The sequence below is a fragment of the Macaca mulatta genome, chromosome 2 (genome assembly GCF_049350105.2).
Source record: "Macaca mulatta isolate MMU2019108-1 chromosome 2, T2T-MMU8v2.0, whole genome shotgun sequence".
NCBI classification, from domain to species: domain Eukaryota; kingdom Metazoa; phylum Chordata; class Mammalia; order Primates; family Cercopithecidae; genus Macaca; species Macaca mulatta.
Window position 1 is genome coordinate 37,013,007 of NC_133407.1, and position 18,677 is coordinate 37,031,683.

The window sequence follows — 18,677 nt, forward strand, 5'->3', positions numbered from 1 at the left end:
CCGGCTCACCCACTATCAAGGACTGCTGTTAAACCCCCTCAGAATAACTTTTCTGCCCCCAACCTCTTTAAACCCTGCTTCACTGCTGCCAAATCCAGACTTGGACGCCGCGTTCCATGAGTGCACTGAGATACTGGCTCAGGTGCATGGGGTGCGAGAGGACCTGCAAGATCGTCCGCTCCCCGACACAGAACTCACCTGGTTCACTGATGGCAGCAGCTACGTCCACCAAGGCCAGCGGTATGCAGGAGCGGCTGTAACGTCAGAGACTGAGATACTTTTTCAGGATGGACAGAAGCGTTCCCAACTAAGAGAGAAACTGCTCAGGTTGTAGCAAAGAAAATTTTGGAAGAAATCCTCCCCAGGTATGGCTTTCCCGTCCAAATAAGATCAGACAATGGACCAGCCTTCGTTGCTAAGGTAAGTCAGGATTTGGCTTCCATTCTTAGGGCAAATTGGAAATTACATTGTGCTTATAGGCCCCAAAGCTCAGGACAGGTAGAAAGGATGAATCGGACTCTGAAGGAGACCTTAACTAAATTGACCATGGAGACTGGCGCTAATTAGGTAGTACTTCTCCCCTACGCTCTGTTCCGGGCCCGAAATACCCCTTACAGACTAGGCCTCACACCATATGAAATCATGTATGGCAGACCCCCACCCCTGGTCCCCAGTCTAAAAGATGACTTACTCAAACCTGAAACTGAAAATGTCTCTGAGCTCCTGTTCTCCTTACAAGCCTTACAGAAAATTCACCAGGAAATTTGGCCCAGACTACGAGAACTGTACGAGGCAGGACCTCCGCCGACGCCTCATCCGTTCCAGCCGGGAGACTGGGTCCTAGTCAAGCGCCACCGGCAAGAAACTCTTCAACCCAGGTGGAAAGGACCACTGCAAGTACTCCTGACTACTCCCACCGCTCTCAAAGTAGAAGGCATTGCTTCGTGGATCCACTACACACACGTCAAACCAGTGGACCCAACATCCGACCTTCTCGAGCCGTCTGGAGCACCGGTTACATAGACTGTAGACAAAGCTAAGAACAATCCCTTAAAGCTAACCCTGCGCCGTCACCCACATAGCTGTAACCATGTCTAGCTTGCCTATGCTTTTATGCCTTATACATCTGACTCTCCTAACTGCTGCGCCGTCTAATCCCTATGTCTGGAGGTTCTGGCTCTATAAGAACAAAACTCACCCCGGGGAAACCCCCCAAGCGGGTAAACTGCTAGCTAGTGCAGACTGCCCCCCCTCCGGGTGCAATACTCCAATTTACCTCAATTTCACTAATTTCCAAATTGCCCAACCGGGGATACCCATGATTTGTTTTGAATGTGATCAGACTGAATATAATTGTAAGAATTATTGGTGGCACCAGAATGCAGGTTGCCCATACCACTATTGTAAAATGCACTCAGCCAGGGTATAGGACGAATACCCGAGAAAGTCTAACCTCCTCAGGACTCGCTACCTGACAGGGACTCCCAACATATTCACTTGGATAATAACAGATCCAGGGCACTCCCGATGGACATCGCCCCAACATAGGGCAGTCTACTACGATGCCAGTAGTAGCTGGCCTAGTAGCCACCTGTACTTGTGGCGGAGTCTAGTCCAGATTCGACCCTTAATCCATACACAAATCCACAGACAGGAAACCAAGCTATCACAAGACTTGCAGCCCTTCTCCTGGCTAACCCTATTACAAGAAGGGCTAGCATTCGCCAACCTCACCGGTTTAGGCGACCTGTCCTCTTGCTTTATGTATGCAACCTTAGGAAGACCACCATTAACTGCTGTTCCCCTTTCCTCCCCACCCACAAACTATATGCCAGATTCTAATTCATCAACAGTTGCAATACCTGATGTAGCCCTGTACCGTGACCCATACCAAGAGAAATACCCCTACTGTTATTCAGCATTTAGTAGCAGCCTCTGCAACCAGACGGCTACATACCCTAATAGCCCCATACGTGCTCCCCCTGGTGTGTTCTTCTGGTGTAATATGACTCTGTTAAAAACTCTGTCCAAAAGCATCTCTGACGGACAGTTGTGCATCCCTGTTACACTAGTTCCCCGACTGACCCTGCTGACCCCGGCAGAGTTCATAGGTTGGGCAGGGACTGCCCCAACTGAAACTGCGCGACATAGACGAGCAGTTTTTCTACCACTAATTGCCGGAATATCCTTAACCACCTCTGTCGTCGCAGCGGGGTTAGCAGGAGGGGCCCTACAACACTCCATGATAGAAAACGACAAGTTGTTACAACAGTTCTCTGTTGCTATGGAAGACTCCACCTATTCCCTAGCCTCCCTTCAGCGGCAGCTCACCTCCCTAGCACAGGTCACCCTTCAAAACCGCAGAGCCTTAGACTTACTCACAGCTGAGAAAGGAGGTACCTGTATGTTCCTCAAAGAAGAATGCTGTTTCTATATAAATGAGTCAGGGTTAGTTGAGGAAAGAGTCCAACGCCTACACGAACTAAGCTTAGAAATGAAAAAGCAACAATTCACTACAGCCACTAACAATTGGTGAAGCTCTTCAATGTTTTCCCTTCTGGCACCCCTTTTAGGCCCCCTAATGTCTTTACTACTTCTATTCACTATAGGCCCCTGTGTGGTAAATAAAATTTTACAATTTGTCAGAGAAAGGTTTAATACCATCCAACTAATGGTCCTCCGTAGCCATCACCAGCCTCTCCTGCACCCAGAAAGTGAGGCTATATTATAAGACTCTGGAAATCCAAGATTGGACATCCAGTTACTTATGAGAAGGGGGAAATGAAAGGACACAAAGATAGATGTGTACCCGCCCCCCACCCGCTACACCCTTGTTCTGCTCTCTAATCTTTGCACATACCAGAGATTTCATAAGTTCTGTGAGTACCTGGTTTTCTGCACGTACCAGAGATTTTGTTTTGCACATACCAGAGATTTTGTAAGTTCTGAGGCAAGGTCACAAGACGTGTTTAAGTAAGATAAACTCTTGCTGCCATAAACCTGCTCTCCCGCCTCAAAGTTTGAACCAAAATATCAGAAATGGCGGGAACCAATCATAGTTAGCCAAATCGCCTTGTTCAAACACTAGCCAATCATATATCTGATTTGTATAATAACTCTATGCCCACTTTTCTTAGACTATATAACACTGCTCGGAGCTCAGTGGGGGAGCTCTCCTGCCCGTCTCGTTTCACGAGCAAGGGAGAGTTCCAGGTTCGAACCTGTAATAAAGATCCTTGCTGCTTAGCTTTGACTCTGGACTCTGGTGGTCTTCTTCGGGGAATAAACGGTCTGGGCATAACATTAACACTGATGACATTCAGTTTAATTCTCACTTGTGCTGCCCTGAGCTAGGTGAGCCTAAGTCCCACCACACCCCACCACCACCTCTCCCCTGTGGAGTGTTGGGCCTCTCTCTGATTGACAGGCTCTACGGTAGAGACCCAAGTCCAAGCACCAGAGATGTCAAAGCCCCATGTACTACTGGGCCAGGCCCTGTGCCAAGGTTGTGATGTATGTGGTCTCCTGCCCACAGGGGTTATTGTGAGCAGGAGACTACATTAGACCATACCTAAGCGGCTGGTTTGGGGGTAAAGCTGGGATCCAAACCTGCATATGTCTGACTCAAAGTCCAAACTGAAATCAAGTCTGATGGCAATACAGAACACACATTTTTCAGGGATGGAAGAACACGGCATGGGAAGATGTCCTCCATCCCTAGCCACCTTCAGACATAGGAGCTCTCTGACCTCTGTAGGTGGCTGGGATCTTACACCTACTTCCTGTCAGGAAACGGGCTGGCTGCTGGGATGTGTGCTAGAATCTGGGACAATAAGATGAAATAAACACAGTACAGGGAGTTAAGAAATTGGCTTTATCCCTAAGTAAGATAAAAATTGGTTTTATCACTATATATTCTTGAGCAAGTTTCTAAATTTCTCTGAGCCTTAGTTTCCCTTGGCGTAGTGGCTACATAGAAAGATTATCTGTGTCATGAAAGAGGTAGAAGACTATGGTTCCAAAAAGAGACCCAAGCATGAGGAGTCAGACCCTGACAGTCCCACAGCAGGTCTAGTGGCTGTGTCTGCCATTTTGAAAGAAGGCTTGTGCAGCTCAGTGATGCTGCAAGGGTCCTGAAGCACAGAATTGTAAAATGCTCCTGCTGAAAGACCACAGGGGCTGTCTGGCCCACCCTCCCACTCAGGAATCCTTGTATCAGATGGACTATTTCCAACACCCAGAACTGGGTGTGGCGCTGGCCGACTCCTGCGAATCCCAGGGTGAGGTCAGGGTGGCGCTGAGTGGGTAAGGCTAATAGATGTTGGAAAGCCTGGACTGGGAGCCTGGGACCCAGATTCCTCTGACCCTGAATTCGTGGCTCTCTATGTGGTGATTTTGACTTTGAAAGATCTCAGAGGATTCCAGGGAGGGACCAAGCACAGCAGAGGGTGAAAGGCCGCTGGTGGATCTAGTGGGCAGAGTGTTAGGCTCACTGGTCACTCTCCCAGGGCAGCAGCCAGACAGGACACCTGGGGCTGCTGCCCCAGGTGGATAAGGGTTTCCATGCACAGGCTATGCTGGCCTTTGGAAGGAGTGAGGGACAGGTAACATGGCTCCATGCTCTTCTCAAGACCAAATAGGCAAGTAGGGGAAAGAGAGCTAAGCCAGCTGCTCAGCTTGGGAAGTGTTCAAGCACTTATACAAACCCATCTGACTTGGCATGGCCAACTGACTCAACACGGCTGTGCAGTCACTCAAAGAAATCAACATGCACACTTCTCTGCTAACTTCTCTGTGCCAACTTTGACCAAACTGATGCATTTCTGAAGGACCAACATATACTTTGCATCCATAAATAAAAGGGCTGCTGCCACATTTCCAAGTGGGTATTTATTTCTGAAGATTCAAACAAATCTTGGGTACACTGTGTATGGAGAAATGAACAAAGTCTGGATTCCCTAAAACCTCAGGCTGTTGTCATTCACAAGTGTGCTGGGCTGAGCCATTCCCCTCGGTGTGACAGTGGCTCTCTGTGGCACATTGTCTCATAGGCTGCGGGGTGGCAGTCTAAGTTATATGGGAGCACGGTTTAAAGCCAATCACAATACCTGGAAAGACATGCAAAGAATCAGCCTCTGTTCCTAGTTCAGCCACCGAAGGACCATGCCTAGATGCCTAGGTCTGAGCGGCTGTCCCCTCAGCAGCAGTGTGATACCCGCGTCACAGGGGAAAAGGAGAACGTGGAGTCCTAAAAAGGACCTGGACCCAGTTTCATTCATTCTTCAGTCACTCAGTTATTTGGTTGATAGTGGTGGGTGGGCACTCTGCTTGGGTGGGAGATGTGGGTATGACTGAGAGGCACAGGCACTGCCCTAACAAACCCTTTGGTCCACTGTGGCACCCAGAGCATCAAAAAAGCAACCATACTGTTGCTTTATCAAATCAAAACTACAATGAGGTATCACTTCATACCCATCAGGATGGCTATTACTAAAACACAAAACAAAACAAAACCAAACAAGTGTTGGCAAGGGTGCGCAGCAATTAGAACCCTGTGTATTGCTGGTGAGAATGTAAAATGGTGTAGCCAACGTGGGAAGCAGAAGGGTGGTTCCTCAAAAACTTAAAAACAGAATCATCAATGCTGGGCGTGGTGGCTCACACCTGTAATCCCAACACTTTGAGAGCCAAGGGGGAAGATTGCTTAAGCCCAGGAGTTCGAGACCAGCCTGGGTGACATGGCAAAACCCTGTCTCTACTAAAAATACAAAAAATTAGCTGGGCATGGTGGTGTGTGCCTGTAGTCCTAGCTACTTGGGAGGCTGAGGTGAGAGGTTGGCTTGAACCCAGGAGGCAGAGGCTGCAGTGAGCTGAGATCGTGCCACTGCCTGGGTGACAGAGTGAGACCTTGTCTCAAAAAAAATAAATATTAGTAAAAATAGAATCATCATATGATCTGGCAATTCTACTTCTGAATATATACCCCCAAAAATTGAAAGCAAGGACTGAAAGAGATATTTGTACCCCCATATTCAGAGCACTATATTCCTGATAGCTAAAAGGTAGAAACAGCCCAAATATGCATCAACAGATGAATGGGTAAACAAAATGTTGTATATGCAATGGAATATTATACAGCTGTAAAAAGGAAGAGAATCCTGACACATACTACAGCACAGATGAGCTTTGAGGACATTAATGCTAAATGAAATACACCAGACACAGAAAGACAAATGCTGTGTGATTTCACTGAGATGAGGGATCTAAGAAGTCAAATTCATAGAAACAGAAAGTAGAATGGTGGTTGCCAGGGACTGGGGGAGAAGGGAATGAAGAGTTAGTGTGTAACAGATACAGAATTTCAGTTTGAGAAGATGAAAAAGTTCTAGGGGGGGATGATGATGATAGTTGCACAGCATTGTGAATGTACTGAATGCCACTGAACTATACACTTAAAAGTGGTTAAACAATAATCTTTATGTTATATATATTTTGCCACAATTTAAAAACATTGTTCAGGACATGTGAAGCTGGGACAGAGTGCCAGGGAGCATCAGAGAGAGGCAGCAGACCCAGTGTTGTAGGAGAGAACATTCTAGAAAAGGTTTCTGGAGAAAGTGGCCTCTGAACTGAGAAGAATTGACGGGCATAGATAGAAGATAAGGGTAGGGATCGGGGAGGTATGGAGGAGAGAGAGTGTGTGGAAGGGCTCAGAGGTGGGGGTGGTACATTCCACAACATGAATAAAGTTCAGTGAGGCTGGCGCTCAAATACAAGCCCTCCAGGGTGAGGCCTGGCTGCCCTTGGAGAGCTTGTGCATGATGGGAAGGGGCCTGGATTGTATCCTAAGGAAAACCCCAGAAGGGTGAAGATTATGAGGGGGCAGTGCAATGAACACACTAGAGGGCTTAGGAGTAATGTGCAAGGCCCTGTCAACTGAGACGGATAAGGAGGGGAGTTGATTCCATCAAGAAGCAGCTGTGCATAGTATGAGAGGCAGGGCTTAGTGGCTGCGAGGATGATGAATGCATAGTCCAGAGGGTGTGTGCGTAGACAGACAAGGCCAGGCTGCTGTAGGAGAGCAGGGGCGTGACGTGAGAAACATCACCGGGGAAAGAAAGGGCCAGAGAATGTGTGGGTTTTTTGAATGCTAGTTGTTGATTCTACTGATTCTCATTAATTTACTTAATACAGATTTATTTGAACATTGTTGCTGACTTGACTAGCAAAATCATTTTTTGCAAGATATTTAATGGTCATCAAAGATGGTAAACACATTGAAGGACTTATTAAGTCTTCATACGGCATGTTGCCTGCTGCACCAAGGCCACAAAAATCCTCATGAAGTTCATCTCATGCGGTGTTCAGGAGATGAAACTTTCTGGGGATTGTTTAACTGTTACCACTAACTTTAAAAATGTTGGATTACATGTCAGAAACTGCCTTTATTAAAGTACGTATTTAAAAATAATCAATTGGCCCCAATTACATCCAAGTCTACTGAGTTCCTCTTGGCCTATTCTACATTCCAAACTGATTCAAGATCTTGCAAAGAACTTTCTTCTTTATGCCAGCTCTGAATAGGGCCCAAACCCATCCCACATCCCAGATCAAGTTCTGACACATGTAAAAAGGGAACAGCAGTTAAATGCAACCCCCGAGGTCAGTGCTGTCAGAGAAGCAGTGACCCACTAACAGAACTGGCTTTATGGGGGGACAGGTGTTTATGTCAGAGACAGACACAGTATGGGCTTTCTAGACAATCAAGCCTGAGACACCCCTGGCAGCGGGTGGCCCTGGCTGGCACATTCTGGTCAGAATAGAGTCTTCTAGAATTTATTTTTATTTTATTTTATTGTATTTTTAAGAGGGAGTCTCGCTCTGTCGCCCAGACTGGAATGCAGTGGTGTGATCTTGGCTCACTGAAACGTCTGCCTCCCGGGTTCAAGCGATTCTCCTGCCTCAGCCTCCCACGTAGCTGAGATTACAGGCACATGCTACCACACCCACAAATTTTTATATTTTTAGTAGAGACGGTGTTTCACCATGCTGGTGAGGCTGGTCTCAAACTCCTGACCTCAGGTGATCCACCTTCCTCGGCCTCCCAAAGTGCTGGGATTAGAGGCATGAGCCACCACACCCGGCCAAGTCTTCTAGAATTTAGAACATTAAGCTCTTCCCTTATAAAAATAAGAGGACACAAATTTAAAAAAATAAATAAAATAGGAGGACAGGGATAGGAGTTCAAGGGGCAGGAAGAAGGGGAAGAAAAGACCTTGTATGAGGATCATCCCCATGGGCAGCCTCTGATCTAGTGACATTGATGGACAGTCCCTGGCAGACAGAACGCAGGACTTGGCTCTCTTTGCATCACTCCACCCCTCTCCTCCCTAGAGCAAAAGCTCCAACCTTTTTCAGGAACTCGGGTGCACATTAGGGAAGAAGCAGCAGCCTCTCACTGCTTCACAAGCACTCTAGCAAAGGCTGGAACACAGCTACTCCATTTAACTTATAGCAGCATAGCAGGTTAGAGGTTGCAAACTCTGACCTTTCCACCATGTCGAATCCTGTGGTAAGGTCAGGAACTTGCCTGTCTTTTCCAGCCACCGCAGCCTCCAGAGACTGCCTGCCCAAACACAGCCACCTGCCCCTATCTTGGAGGGGTCTGGAGGAGGGAGGGGAGTCTTTTTCTTAGCCAGGTATCGGTCTGTTTCTCATCTTCCCCCAGGAAACCTTCTGGAAGGCTCAAGTTCATCAGAGCACATTTTTTCCTGTAGGACACCAGAGGCCCGGCTTTGCCAGTCTAGTTTTCGCAGGGCTGTGAAACGTTAACTAGAAACAGGCCGGACCTCTCCCCTCCTTCAGCTCCCCCAGCCCCACCCCACCAGCACGTGAGTCAACCCTCTGACTCACCCCACCATTTAAATATGCAGAATTTCAGTTCTAAATTCTGGACCCTCAGCAGTTTTAGAAACGTAGGAGTCTCTGTCAGGAAGGTCTACTTCCCTCGAAAGGGACCTCCAGAGATGGGGCAGATCTGGGGCAGGCCAAGGTCTAGCCATTCCCCTGTTCGAGGCCACATGTTTCAGCACTCTGTCCCACCCCTCGGAATGGCCAGGCTAAGGCCAGCCTTCCAGCTGTCAAGGGAATAGTAAGAGGCTTTGCACCAAGGTCTAGAGCGGGGGTAGGGAGAGGACCCTAGAAGGACCAAGCAACACGAGAAGGCCATGGCAAATGGGGCTTTCCTTTGACTAGTCATTCTCATCATTCTAGTAAAGCAAACAGAAGTGACTTCTGCCAGCAAAGAGGAGGGCTCCTTCAAGCCACGGCTCTTAAGAGCCACCCATCCACTCCCTGCTCAGAAGGAGACATGGCTGTCATCTGGGAGTGTGTGGGTGAATAGGGTCAAATGGGGAAGAGGTTAGCAAGTCTCAAACTTCAGAAGCAATCCGCAAGAGAACAACAGAGAAAGGCAGGCGTGTTTCCAGAGAGTTATCTGGAAGCATGGCCAAGGTGCCAAGCCCTTAAGCTATCAGCACAACTCCTGGAACCTCATTCAGAATGTTCCACTCCGAAGGACTTATTTCCTCATCTCCTAAATTCAGCTACTCTACAGTTCCTCCCAAAACTCTGGCAACACCTACCAGCAGGCTTGGAACAGGCTGTCCCAAACTTACTCATGATCTGAGATCTCAAAGTCGATTGTAAATTGGGTTGTTTGCAAATCAGAAATGATTGGGTTTCCAGTGTAGTTCACAAAGCCTAATTAATCCATAATGCTCCAGTAATAACATATGTTCTCTTCCAGCTAAACTAAGCCTCCATTTATAAAATAATTCCTATGGGCAAATGCACTCAGTTTCATCTTGGAAAACTAGGAGAACATAGTCTTCTGCCCCAGTGGAAAAAAAAGAAATGACATTGACAGTCTGGGGCACATTGTGGGGCAATGGAAGAAATTCGCACCTTGAAGCCAGACAGAGCAGGTTCCAATCTTGGCTCTACTACTTGATAGTCAGAGGCCTGTCAGAATGAACCTCAGTGTCCTCATTTTCAAAACAGATAGAATACCTATCTTACAATATTCTTATGAGAATTAAAAATAATGAGTTTATTATAACCTGGGACATAGTGATTATGCGATGAGATCGATTTTCATCCAAAGAGATGAGTAACTGTGAGAAACTCAAATAGATAAGAGAAATGGGAGAAACTTGGAGACAGGCAATGTTGCCCAGGCCTTTAAGAACTTGGAAACTGGGTCCAGAAACTAGATACCAGTAAGATCAATGCTGATCACCAGCAATGGATGGATTATAATAAGGTAGTTACAGGGCAAGTGAGTGTGCTTGGAGAGGTTCACATCTGTGGAGAAAAAGGAGCTCAGGGCAGTGGAAGGAGGAACTGCTCTGCTCCTCTCTCAAGACTGGGTTTCCAAGACTAGTTCTGAGACTGAGGCTGGATGTCCCTTCCCATACTGCCACCTTGGCACTAGAGGGGGCCCTAGGGAAAATGCCTACTTGTATAGAGGAGGTTGTGCCATGAATGAGCTGGGCACAAGATGGTAGGCTCACTGTGCATGCCCAACAAGGCAGGGCGCTATATTGCTGGCCAGGGGCTTTCTCTTCCACTGCCCACATCCCCACACCCTGGCCCAGCACACGGTCTGGCACCAGCACCTGGCTCAGCTCATCATCAGAGCTGGTTCTTTAGTGGATGAAGGGAAGGAAGACATACCTGAGGGAGCAGGATGCAGCTCAGAGCCATTTAATTTTAACATTCAAAGAAATGTGAGCTTAATTAGTACTCCCCCACCCCCATGGGTGTGAGGCAGAATTTATTGTTCACAGATTTATTCAGTAAGCTGATGAGAAGCTCTTTGAAGGGAAAAAAACAAAAAACAAAACGTTAGCGGAGCCAACATGAGCTCATCAAAAGCCAGTCTTGCCAAACCAATCTCATTTCCTTTGTTAATGGGGCTCCTGACCCAACAGGAAGCCATAACATGGTGTTACTTGACTGGAAGAAGACTTTTGACAAAGCCTGTCATGATATCCTGCTAGACAAGACGGGGACACGTGGCTGGGGAGTCCTCAGGGAAAACTGGCTCAAAGCATGCCTGGCTCGGGTGCCCATGGGCCAGCGTCACCCAGAAAGAAGCTGCTCTAAGTGCATGCCACTCAACACTCGTCATGGACTTTGGAGAAAGAAGGAAACTGCTTACAAATGTGTGAATGATGTGGATGACACGAAGCTGAGAGGATTAGACAGTCCAAAGGCTGATAACTCAAAATTAGACCCACGGCTATAAGGAGGGACTCCAACCAAGGAGAATGATTCCTATGGGGAGAAAATATGAAACTGGACCATAGCTTCAAGGAATTCAGCTAGTCAGCAGTTGGAAGGGTGATACCTGGCTTAGCACAATGTATGGGGACAAGTCCCTGGTGTTTTGACCACAAGTTCACAATTCCAGCCTGTGAGGAGGACCCTCAGATTCAGATGTGAGCCTCCCTCTGTCTTCTTCCCAGGGAGACCTCCCTGACAGCACCACACTGGGCCCAGGCAGCTTGGGCCCCCAGAGGGCTGGAAGCCTTATTTTGTGGGGAAGAGTGAAGGCCAGCAGCTCAGGACACAAAGGCTCTGGGCTATGCGATGGCTGTTTCCACCACTGTGAACTGATGGGCTGGTTCTGCATGGTTCCAGAAGACTGACCTGGGCCTGATGGAGTAGAGTATAGGAAGACAGAATTCAGGGAAATCTAGGAAAATGAGTGACATGGGAGAGAGGGAAGGGCCATGACTGTCCACATCCAGGCAGCCTTGCAGTCCCCATCCTTGGGCTTCAGCTCCAGAGGCCTGAGGGCAGTAGTGGGCCTGGCAGAGGGAACTGTCTGGTCCAGAGATTGGCAAACCACAACCTGTGGGCTGCGTTTGGTTCCCAGCCTGTGTCTATCAATAAGTTTTATGCGGACACAGCCATGCCCACTGCTTATCTATTGTGAAGGGGAACTTTTGTGCTGCTACAGCAAAGTTGAATAATTTCAGCACAGACCTCATGGTTCACAAGTCTGACATATTCACTACCTGGCCTTTTACAGAAAATGTCTGTTGACCCCTGGTCTAGTCCCATGGTGTTCAAACGCATCAACCACCAAATCTTTCTGCAACCAATGCTTCTGGAGAAGCACAATGTATGAGACAGACAAAAGCAGGTGTCATCAAGACAAAACGACGAGAGGGGAGTATGGAGTCCCCTGCTCACACCTCTCCACACTCCAGCCCCAGGCCAAGAAGAGGCCAGGAAGGGGCTCTCCAGAACATTCCAGAACACCAGACAGCCCCCTTAGGGTCCTGGTTTGTGCGTCAGTCCTCTGTCACGCTAACTTCTCTTTGCTGTTTTCCTCTTTTAGATTTCTGAGCCTCACATCCTCTCTGACTGTGTCCAGTCCAAGCTCTCAATCCTGAGAAGTCCTTTTGTTCCTGAAAGAAAGAAACTCTCCTTGTTGTTTCCGACCTCCTGGTGGGTAGTACGCTGCCCAGTCGGGCCCAGTGGTCCCCATTTCAAGGCTTCAGGGCCGCAGGAGGTGCCTGTGCACACAGTCAGCATCCCAGCTCTACAGCTCTACTAAGTGTGGCAGGAAGAGCAGAAAGGTCCTCCCTGTCTCCCTTGGGGATGCTTAGGGAGCTCAAGGCATCTTGCAGGGAGGATCAATGGTTTCTTTGAACCACATTTCCCCGTTTCTGTGGGGCTTTCCCTCATTCTCAGCATTGTTCCCAGGATGCCCAGGGCCACTGGAACAGTAGCCAGCTTTCCTTTTTTCCCTGGATACTAACTCCCAAGGAGGTCATCCTCCTGCTGTAGGTGGGCCCAAGACATGGTCGAGGTCATCCTCCTGCTGTAGGTGGGCCCAAGACACGGTCTGCTGGCCTTCCCAGAGAAGCGACTCTCGGTGGAGCAGGCTGCAGCTTGCCTCCGGGACCCTTCCCCCAAGCAGACCTGTCACTCAGCTTTGTTCCTGAGCAAGGGAAATGACCAGGCATGCCTGAGGGGCCACACTCAGGTCTCCACCAGGCCTGTGCTAGAGACGCAGAACAAAGGGTCCAGTTTCCAGGCGAGCCAAGGGGAGTTGTGCCTTGCCCATAAAAACAGATGACAGAAAAGCCTGACAGAGTCAGCTACTTTTATGTCACGGCTCAGGCTCAGGCCTTCAGAGAGGCTGCCGCGCCATCACCATGGAGCGCAGAGCTCTCCCGCCAGTTTCCGGCCTCGCTCTTTCCCGGGCCTTCTCCACCACAGTCTAGTGTTTTCTATCATTTCTCCATGTTTATTTCTATTCTTTCCTACACCACGCATTTAAAAAATGTTCCACATCAAATCGCATTAAGTTTTGTTCTGCTCATCCATTCAGGGCTCTATTTCTCTCAGTCGAATTAATAACACCCATGTGTTTTGTGATTTTCTCTGTTGTTTATTTTATCTTTCTTTTTGAGTTAAATAGATCCACTGGCCAGGTTGTGCAACTCCCACTAGGATGGTCCACCCTGCCCTCCACCAACACATACACCCTTTCTCCTCCTTCCTCGCACATCTGTCCATCCCCACCCTCCAACCACCTACCACCCCACTTGCTTCCCCCTCACAGGCACCCACCCCACCTCCATACCCCCCACACACATGAACACACGCTTCCCCCTCACAGGCACCCACCCTACCTCCATACCCTCCACACACATGAACACACGCTTCCCCCTCACAGGCACCCACCCTACCTCCATACCCCCCACACACATGAACACATGCTTCACTCCCACAGGCACCCACCCTACCTCCATACCCCCCACACACTTTCCTCGATATGTACCCCACCCCACCTACATACCCCCCCACACACGTGAACACATACTTCCCCATCACAGGCACCCCATGCCACCTGCATACTCCCACACATGCACACACCTTTCCCCATCACAGGCACCCCACCCCACCTCCACACATTTCCCCCATACCACCTCTTCCCTCACACCTTCCCCTTCACATATACCCCAACCCTCACCCCACAACTCCACTCACACATCCTCATACTTTACTCTCCTCTGCCTCCTACCCCAGTCCTTCCCATCCCCACACACCCCCAACATCTCCACATACGTCTACGTCCCCTCCGCACCCACACACCTCCTCCCCATACTCAGCTTTCTACTCACAGACACACCTCCCTCACATACACACCTATACACGATCACCCACAAACACACTCAGGCTGCCCAAACCATGGGTGCCCCTCTTGTTCCTCCAGGGCTTCCTAGCACACCCATCTCACACCGTAGGTGGCTGTTCACTGTGGAAAGGCTGAGTTCCCTGTCCTGACCCACTCACTCAGGATCTGAGGCTCCCCCGCCCTGTGCCTTCCCACCACCTTCTTTCCCAGGGACACCCTTGGGATGTGCAAGCCCAGGTTGGGGAAGGCAAGTTCATGAATAAAGGACTGGAAATAGACTCTTCTTTTTCTTTTTCTTGCCTGCTCCAAAAATACAGTCATCCCCCACCCCTCCTAACCTCCAGGAAGCTTCCTGCCTGCGGCATCCATTGTCTGCATGTGGGCAGACTTCCCTCTGGACTTGGCTGAAGGATCGTTCACAGGTTACACCTAGTCCTACCAGACACTGGTTTCCGAAGCCCCTTCTCTTATCTCCTGGGAGGACTGGTCTCACGCTGGCCTGTTTCCCATAGAGGAAAACGTCTCTAGCCTTCCAGACATGGTCTTAGAGGCTTTGGCTGGATAGCTCGTCTTTTCTCTGAAGGCGCCAGGGCACATTTCCGGACCCCACTGACATTTAGAAAATCTAAATATCCAAAAATGTCTTCATGGCCTTTAAAAGAATTAGCAATTAGTCGTTAAAGGTCTCTGATTCCCAAAATGTTTAGCCTTTCTTTAACTTTTTTTTCCTAAAACACATTGCTACTCTTCATTTCCCATGTTCATTTCTGGAGCAGCTTTACTCCAAGAGGAAGGAATCAGTAATCAACACAAGTAATAGGTCTGAGTAACAGATTTCAAATGCCACAACGAGGGCAGGCAATTAGAAATATGCTGAGCAGGCCGGGCACAGTGGCTCATGCCTATAATCCCAGCACTTTGGGAGGCCGAGGCGGGTGGATCACAAGGTCAGGAGTTGGAGATCAACCTGGCCAACATAGTGAAATCCTGTCTCTACTAAAATATAAAAAATTAGCTGGACCTGGTGGTGTGCACCTGCAGTCCCAGCTACTCGGGAGGCTGAGGCAGGGGAATCGCTTGAGCCTGGAGGCAGAGATTGCAGTGAGCCGAGATCATACCACTTCACTCCAGCCTGGTGACAGAGCCTTGATTGCTGTCCAGGCTGGAGTGGAGTAGCATGATCATAACTCATTACAGCCTCAAACTTCTGGGCTCAAGTGATCCTCCCACTCCAGCCTCCCAAGTAGCTGGGACTACAGGCATGTGCCATCATGCCTGGCTAACTTTTTCTTTTTCTTTTGGTAGAGATGGGGTCTCACTGTGTTGCCCAGTCTGGTCTCGAACTCTTGGTCTCAAGCAATCTTCCTGACTCAGCCTCTAGAAGTGATGGGATTACAGCATACCTGGCTTATTTCATTTTAATTTTACTCTCAGAACACACTGAAAGTCAAGGTATTCTTGCTCCCATTTTATAGGTAAGGAAACTAAAGTTCAGAAAGGTGAGGGAGCTTGCCTAAGAAGACTTGGCAGGTAAGTGACTGAGCTAGGATTCAAATGTTGAAGTCCATATGGAGGTGGGGTGGGGGGCATGTCCACCCATCACACCAGGCGGCACCAACACGAGGATCTCGGAAGAGAGCACAACAGCAACGTAAGCTTCCACCAACAGAAATCCTAAGGACTCACATGTGAGGATGCAGCAGGGACTGTGCCAAGGGAGGCGCCCTGCTCCGGAACAGAGCAAAGGACCTATGATGTAGACCAGAAAGGAGCTGCCTTCAGATGCCCCCAGGCCACCCAGCCCATAAGGATCACACTCTTCACAGGAAGTAAGGTGCTTTCTCCTTTGGGATCCAGAGAGTCTACTAGTTTATACAACATCACATATGTATTGTCCCTACCACCGTAGGGACAAGAGCCACCACTCAGTGATTACTGCATGTGACAGCCAACGGGCTAAATTGTGAACATGCATCTTCTCAGCCCCTGCAGCCCTACGAGGGCTATAAAATAGACACTCAGGGATGAACTGAAACTCAGAGCAGGGAGGAAGTGGCTTGAGCCCACTTGGGAGTCCCAAAGCCCAGATTCAGACTGAGGACTGCCTGGTTCCAGTAGACCATTCAGATTCACACCCCCACTCAGAATGGTCCATTTAATGAAATGCATTCGTTCCTGATGACCTTGCATGATTCAAAACTAAAATTCCCATAAGAATACATTTGAAGTAGGAGTCACATTTTAAGCTATTCCCATGAAGTAAGACTTTATAAATATTTTTATTTGCACACATTAGCATAGCACACTCACGTGGTGCGCTGGTACCCAGTGTGCAGTCCCAGCTAGATCGCATGGATGAGGTTCCTGGGCCAAAGTCCTCCTCATCCCACCCCCTGGCACCAAGAAGATGCCTGAAGGTAGCTCAGCTCTGAGTACTTCCAGCATCTGCTTCTATCCCAGCCAGACTGAGGGAGACTGCTGTGCCCTATTGTTGCAATTAGAATTTGCAGCAATGAACAAAAACTACAAAATAGCCCACTCTTCTGGCCTATGGTGCCCCCCTGAAGCTCTGAGAGGCAAGCTGTAGTCTTTTCAGAGCACTTCTGTCCTCTATCAGAAGATTTTGGCTTAGAGCACTGAGGTCAAGGCTGGAACGGCACAGTGTTTCCTTCTGAGCTGAGAGGGTCATGGTGGGTTGAACCCAAACTCACTGATTATTCCTAACAAGGAGCAGAATGAAGCCATCCTAACCAGTCTCCCGTGGCTGCTCAGTGTGAGGCAAATGCCACTGGGATGTGGGCCCAGGCTGCGGGAGCCGACTTGCCAGGCTGAGCAGGCCACGATGTGTGGCGCCTGGCAGGAGGCCCTCCCCTCAGCCTGGCCCCAGTGCCCCAGGCTCCCTTGCTGATTTCATTATCCCAGTCTTCACGTGATGAGGAAGGGCAGGGATTGTGGCTCTGGAAAGAAGACAGTGCAGCCAGCCTGGCCACATTGCTCTCCAAGAAGATGGCCAGCAACTCCTGACTCGCTTCAGAGCTGGTCTCAAGCTCTCATTAGACCAAGGGGTAGAAAGTGTATGGCAGGACTCTGGGGCTCAGATCTGTCCTCATCCTCTGCCCACTTGAAGCAGGATTCAGCCCCACGGAGTCCATACATTTATGAGAAATGACCAGTTCACTGGCGATTTATAAAGAGGTGGGGGAAAGAGTTCCATGACCAGAACCCAGGAGACATTTCATCATTAGACACCCCCGTTCTTGCCCTATTCTTTTCCTGTCCCAGGCACTTCGTTCTCTCCATCATTGGCCTCACAATCTTAAGGGATGCCCTCTATTATTCTAAGTGGTTCATCTCTTGAACCTGGTCTACATATCTGATTGAAAAAAATAGCCTGTTTTCTAAGCAAACCAGAATCAATTATTCCCTCAGCACCTCCCTGAGTGGCTCATTTAACTTCAACTCCAATAAAGTGGACTAAGGGTGAGCATATATGAACTAGTCCTCTCACCAATGTGCATCACAAAACCACAGCCACTTTCCACAGTCCTTAAAACAAGTGCAAATTCATCCTAAGTCAACACATTAACATAAAATTAGTTCCAAAGCAGTGATTGTCCTGGGTGCTGAGTAAATGTAAATGCCAAACCACTCTGTAGGGCTATTTCCTAACCCTAGTCCACATACAATTTCTACAGGGAAAAAAAGCCCCTGCAAATGGCTCATGGTCAAACATAAGGAGGTAATCCACCATGAACAAGAGCAAGCAGACATAAAACAATGGGAGAATTAACATTCTTAAAACTTGAGCTAACAGAATGATCTGAAAAAGAGTATAATATAAATATATTTAAAATAATTGAAGATATCAATAACAATACAAAAGAAATCATAAGGAAACACCAATAGACTGTGTCAATAGGGCAGAGAGATTTGAACATCTATTACAAGACCTTTAGGAATTAGCAAAATATGTAGTGCCATTAAAATTTATAATGTCAAAAATGGGTCTGACACCAATGAACAAAGCTGGAGAGAGACTAAGTAAACAGAAAGTTGTACTTTAAGGAAATCACCCAGGATGCAGCATAAAGCCCTGAAAACTATGAAAGACAGGTTAAGAGACAAGGAGGCCAGAAATGAAAATGTGAAGCCATATGTAAAAGGAGTTCTAGAAAAAAGGATGAAGAAAATAGGGGTGTGCAATATCAGGAATGTTTTTGGCTGAAAATTTTTCAAAATTAAAGAAAAACTCTAATTTTCAAAAGAAATAGCATATCAAACTTTCTAACAGATAAGTGAAAATTAAGCCATACTCAGATACCTTATGGTAGACATACAGAACAACAAAGAAAAGAAAAGAACAAACATTAAATAGAACTAGAGAAAAAACAGGATACCTAAGAAGTTATGACAATTAGACTAATGGAAAAGTCCCAACACCAGAAGAAAGAGCCAT

The 18,677-nt window shown here is 48.1% G+C and overlaps 1 protein-coding gene across 1 annotated transcript in view; it reads right to left on the bottom strand.

Moving 5' to 3' along the window:
* SLCO2A1 (solute carrier organic anion transporter family member 2A1) overlaps window positions 1-18,677 on the bottom strand; it is a 97,708-nt gene that overhangs the window by 29,640 nt on the left and 49,391 nt on the right. The window lies entirely within an intron of this gene.